Here is a 6,164-nt window from a genome sequence, read left to right as displayed (position 1 = left end):
TTTTTTTTTTTGTTAAACGTACAAATTATATGGATGTTTATATCAAAACCTACAATATAAAAAAGTACTATGTACGTATTCTTTTTTTTTTACTTTATTGTCTTTCATGTGGGAAGATTCTCTATTATATGCAATGGTTCAATTAATGGCAACCCTCAGCTGGGCAAAGAAGCAGAAACTGAAGCATAAGTATTAATACTACACCCTAATATGAATATAAAGAACTGAAAGTAAGAAATAAATTCAAATCTCAGCATGTGCGACCTTTGCAATAAACAGCATCGTAGACAACAGAGTCCAGAAACAGGGAAAATAATAATACAGTGTTTAAATGTATTAGGTAGAATATCCTTGCTCCAGTACAGCAGGTGACAGTAACTGTTCAACTCGTTCAAAACCCTCCAGTAAAACCTGCAAAGATGAAAACGAAAGTACACGCAGATAGGAAGAGAAAGAGAAAGGGTCGCTCATTGGATTTATGTCCTAGAAAACATTTTTATAAATACTACTTTAGCACAGACCCTACTCATTTTAACACTCGCGGACATTGTTTTTGCATATTTAATCCAATCCGTCTGAGAGATATGAGAATTAATTGCTGACAAGCTACAGGCCTAAAGGACAGAAAAAATTAGCATTTCAAGTACTTATAAATTTTCTTCTTAGTGGACTGTAGGTCAGTTTTTCAAAATCGGTTATTGAATGCGAATGTGTTTCCGAAGATTTTTTCCGTATTTTGGCATCTGTTTTATGCTGTTGTTGTTGTGATGCAAAATTTGAAAGTATTTTTAAACCAGCCATTTCTCAATAAGACTATTTGGTTATTCTACATGCCAGTGCATTTGTTTGTAACTCACTTTATTTTATATAGTGTTTTTGTTGCTGTTGATGCTAATTTAACATATTTAGTCATCTCGTTAACGATCATCATCTTCAGGTCAAACTGAACAGCAGATTGTTTTCACAACCCAATGCTGATCACTGGAGTTTATCTGCAGTTTGTCAGAAGAGCAAGGAAAGGACTCTCAGTCTGAGATGAGTCTCTCACAGAAACAGAGGTAAGACTGAGTTTGTTTTCAGAGAATCATTTTAAACACTGCTGGAGTTTCAGATGTTTGCTGTAAAAAACAAAACCTTAACAAACTTTGTTTTATATTTACAAATGCTTTGCAGAACTTCAGAGCTTCATATATAAAGTAGCCAGTAAATTATAAATATCTGAGAACTCAAATCAAAATCATCATTCACAGTCTTAACCCAACTTACAGCCACTCTTCAGCACTGGGTTTGTAGATAATAAAGTAAATTATTCCACATCAGTGATTTTGGTTTGTAGGTCATAAATGTGTATTCAGACATTAAAAATGCTTGCACGCTTAATTTAAAGGGGTCATATAATGCCTTTTAATGTTTTAATTTTTGTTAGTGTGTAATGTGTCTGTGTAACATCTTCGAAGTTACAAAGGTCATAGTCTCCTGCAAAGTGATTTATTCTGTCTAACAGAGAACACTGATCCAGAAATGCCTAAAATGCCTTGATTAAGGTCCAGATATTAATTTCACAAATCTCTGCATCACAATGTGAAACATTAGTGTATTGCTGTTCAAAGGTATACACAAAGAGAAGACGAGGCTTCAGTGAGTTGTAGTGTTGTTGTCATGTTGTGGAGACGTTGTGTGTTTGGAAGTGAAAGTAAACCTGCTTTGTTTGGAATCAGTGGTTAAGATTTATTTATCATGCTGTTCCTGATCCGTACAACCCAAAGGTTAGCTTGTGTACAGCACACTTTATGGAGCTGCAGTACATACACACATGAGCTATGCACACTTAAATAAATTGTAAACAAAATACAATAAACCACAGCTAAATAACTGTATTTTATGTTGACAACATTGTTACTGTTACACCCTATAAACAATAAACAAAGTGATGAAGATATAAAATAGCATCATATCGTTCATTTAATTGAAGTATGCTAACAGAACTGTGTAGCGCTGACATTTCTGCTCTCCATTTTAGTCAAAAATGTTCTCTTCAGTTAGATCAGAAATACTTTACAAAAGTTGTTACACAAATGTGAGTCTGTAAACAAGAATGACTGCTATCTTTAAAACTCTGCAATCGTTTCTGTGAAGGACTAGAGAGAATGTGTGCCAATATAAAACCCTACGACGGCGTTTTAGTGCCACCTTAAAAAAAAAAAAATCTAAGATTACGAGATTAAACTCGTAATATTTCGAGAATAAACTCGAAACTACGAGAATAAACTCGAAAGCTTACGAGAATAAAGTCAAAATGTTACGAGAATAAAGTTGAAATCTTATGAGAATAAAGTCGAAATGTTACGAGAAAAAAGTCGAAATATTTCGAGAATAAACTCGTAGTAATACGAGATTAAAATCGTAGTATTTTGAGAAATAAAGTCAAAATTACGAAAATAAAGTCGTATTTTTACGTGAATGTATTGCATGCTTCCATCCACAACACAAACCGACTGAAGCTGTCAATGCAACCATTAATTGCCGTATGGCTTGAGTTTATCATATGAATATGCCACAATGCTTTGGGACCCCGGCTGAAGTACTGAGCGTGCCGGTGTTCAACTCCTTCAGGATCGATTGCTTTATTTGATCATCATCCTCATAAGCCGTTTTTCCACTGTCGTGCCGAACGGTTCTTAGAACCCTGTCCGTCTCCGTTAGCATGCACATCCCCTCAGCATTTTTTGGTAACCTTATACCTGTCATCGCCTTCTGTTTATTTTTTGCGTTGTTTATAGTTGTGTCCTTTTTTTCTGTTATTTAACGAAGTCCCAAAAACAGAAATATCTGATCATCGTCCGTATCTCTGTTTATATTACAATTGCGTTACCAAGGCAACGACTAACGCAATTGTATTTACATTCCAAAGAGTTCCGTTATCAGCACCACAGTGGAAAATGAAACCGTATCCGTGCTGACTGGCCCGGATCGGCACGGAACGGAATGTTTAAGCGAAGAGAACGGTTCGGCCCGATAGTGGAAAAGCGGCGATATGTTGTTTCTTGAGAAACAACATATCCTCTTCGAATAGCACGCAGATGTAACCACCGATATCCGTGGAGTCGACCACTGGTCGCCATTTCAGACTGCACAAAAGAGGCAATTTCCTCAATGTCTGTCTGATTTTTTCTTCTGAATAAATTAAGTTTCCTACATAACCGCTGCAGTGTCTGTTTACTCTTGCCTTTTGGTGCTGAAGGTCAAGTGGATACGGTAATTATTACAACGACATTGGTACTGTTATTTTTACACCCAATAAACAAAGTGATGAAGTTTTAAAATAGCATCATATGGTCCATTTAATTGAAGTATGCCAACAGAACTGTGTAGCAATGACATTTCTGCTCTCCATTTTAGTCAAAAATGTTCTCTTCAGTTAGATCAGAAATACTTTACAAAAGTTTTTACAAAAATGTGAGTCTGTAAACAAGAATGACTGCTATCTTTAAAACCCTGCAAGTGTTTCTGTGAAGGACTAGCGAGAATGTGTGCCAGTATAAAACACAGATGAACCTCCTGTAGTGAAGTTTTTTTTTTTTTTTTTTTTTTTTTTCTCTCTGTGTCATTAGTGTAAGATCAGACTCACATGTGTCCAGCTCTGTTTCTGTGAAGAGTGACTGGTCAAAGAATGAAGCACCAAAATTCAGTGAAGAAACAACATCACAACCCAAATGGTATTTGATGTGTTTCTTATTTTTGTTTACACATAAACTGTATCTGAAAAATTGTATCAGTGAATAATTATCATAAAACTTTATAGTTCATAAATTTATTAAAGTATTGTTTTTCTCTTTGCTAAAAATTTGATGTTGTGGAGATACTGCGTGTTTGCATGTGAAAATAAACCCACTTGTTTGGAATCAGTGGTTAAGATTTATTTATCATGCTGTTCCTGATCCGTACAACCCAAATGTTAACTTGTGTACAGCACGCTTTATGGAGCTGCAGTTAATACACACCTGTGTTATACACACCGAAATAAATTGTAAACAAAATACAATAAACCACACCTAAATAAACATATTTTATGTCAGGACAAAAAGTTGTTACAGTGAAAAGAAAAATTATAACTTTATGATATTGTATCTGAAAGTTAAGAGAGTTGCAAAGTAAAAGCTTACCACTGTGAAAAGTTCAGCTCAGACTTGGACTCAAGCGGATACGGTAATTATTACAACAACATTGTTACTGTTATTGTTACACCCAATAAACAAAGTGCTAAAGTTTTAAAATTGCGTCATATGGTCTTTTTAATTGAAGTATGCTAACAGAACTGTGTAGCGCTGACATTTCTGCTCTCCATTTTAGTCAAAAATAAAATTGGTCTCTTCAGTTAGATCAGAAATACTTTACAAAAGTTGTTACACAAATGTGAGCCTGTAAACAAGAATGACTGCTATCTTTAAAACTTGTTTAAAAATTGTTTCTGTGAAGGACTAGTGAGAATGTGTGCTGATATAAAGGCCAGATGAACTTCCTGTAGTAAAGTTTCTTTTCTCTCTGTGTCATTAGTTTAAGATCAGGCTCACATGTGTCCAGCTCTGTGTCTGTGAAGAGTGACTGGTCAAAGGGTAATGTACCAAACTTCAGTGAAGAAACAACATCACAACCCAAACGGTATTTGATGTGTTTCTTATTTTTGTTTACACACAAACTGTATCAGAAAGTGTATCAGTGAATAATTATCATAAAGCTTTATAGTTCATAAATTGATGAAAGTATTGTTTTTCTCTTTGCTAAAAATGTTTACAAAAGATTTTAGTCATTTTCCCCAGAAATGCAGTATTTTGATTTATTTTATTCAGCAGAAGACTTCAAACATATCATTGCAAAGCAGCTTTACACCAAATTGACATTTTTACAATATATGTAGTAGTAGCTTGATGTACATATGGCAGAGATGTGTGGTAAAGATCAATTAATGACGTAATCAAACAGACAAAGAACACTATAAATTAGTAGCAGAATTCGGTAGTGCTGTATGTTTTCAGGGTTGGCATCATCTGAAGTCCTCTGTGGGGTTGGCATCATCTCTTCTTAAGTGTTCTGGATCCACACTGGAGCTTGTGAATTCCTAGTTACCATGGGATGTCAATCCCATGGCAAAAACAGAGAACAAAAAGGAACATAATTAGCGTAGCTGCTGTTCAAACTAAGAAAAGGAAGGTTTGTTAAACCAGAGCTAAAAGATTAATAATGAACATTTGATCAGATATAGCTGCAGGAAAAGTTTGAGATGCATTATTTGAATGCTTGGCTAAAAAGATGTGTCTTTAATCTAGATTTAAACAGAGACAGTGTGTCTGAACCCCGAACGTTATCAGGAAGGCTGTTCCAGAGTTTGGGTGCCAAATGTGAAAAAGCTCTACCTCCTTTAGTGGACTTTGCTATCCTAGGTACTACCAACAGTCCAGAGTTTTGTGACCTTAGGGAGCGTGATGGATTGTAGCGTGGTAGAAGACTAGTTAGGTACGCAGGAGCTAAACCGTTAAGTGCCTTATAGGTAAGTAGTGCTATTTTGTAGCTGATGCGGAACCTAATAGGTAGCCAGTGCAGAGACTTTAAAATTGGGGTAATATGATCATATTTTCTTGACCTGGTAAGGACTCTAGCAGCTGCATTTTGGACTATCTGTAGCTTGTTTATTGAAGATGCAGGACAACCACCTAGTAGTGCATTACAATAGTCCAGTCTAGAGGTCATGAATGCGTGAACTAGCTTTTCTGCATCAGAAACAGGTAACATGTTTCGCAGCTTGGCAATGTTTCTAAGATGGAAGAATGCTGTTTTTGTAACATGAGAAATATGATTTTCAAAAGACAAGTTGCTGTCTAATATAACACCCAGGCTTTTGACTGTAGTGGAAGTAACAGTACATCCGTCTAGTTGTAAATTGTAAGTCAAAAGATTCTGTGTATTGTTTTTAGGTCCAATAAGTAATATCTCTGTCTTATCTGAATTTAATAGCAGAAAATTGTTGGTCATCCAATCTTTTACATTTTTAACACACTCTGTTAACTTCGATAATTCAGAAGTTTCATCTGGTCTTGTTGAGATATATAGTTGAGTATCATCAGCATAACAATGGAAACTAATCCCGTGTTTTCTAATAATATTACCAA

The 6,164-nt window shown here is 35.3% G+C and overlaps 1 long non-coding RNA gene across 1 annotated transcript; it reads left to right on the top strand.

The window, feature by feature from the left end:
- The first annotated feature begins 449 nt into the window (after positions 1-449).
- Positions 450-4,659, top strand: LOC127160994 (uncharacterized). The gene is made up of 4 exons (XR_007826904.1): positions 450-676; positions 938-1,058; positions 3,612-3,716; positions 4,555-4,659. It is a non-coding gene; the product is annotated as an uncharacterized LOC127160994 (long non-coding RNA).
- Positions 4,660-6,164: the final 1,505 nt, after the last annotated feature.

This window comes from Labeo rohita, unplaced genomic scaffold, assembly GCF_022985175.1.
Source record: "Labeo rohita strain BAU-BD-2019 unplaced genomic scaffold, IGBB_LRoh.1.0 scaffold_519, whole genome shotgun sequence".
In the NCBI taxonomy this organism is placed as follows: Eukaryota; Metazoa; Chordata; class Actinopteri; order Cypriniformes; family Cyprinidae; genus Labeo; species Labeo rohita.
The sequence above is the reverse complement of the archived record's forward strand: the minus strand, read 5'-3'. Positions and strand labels throughout refer to the sequence as shown.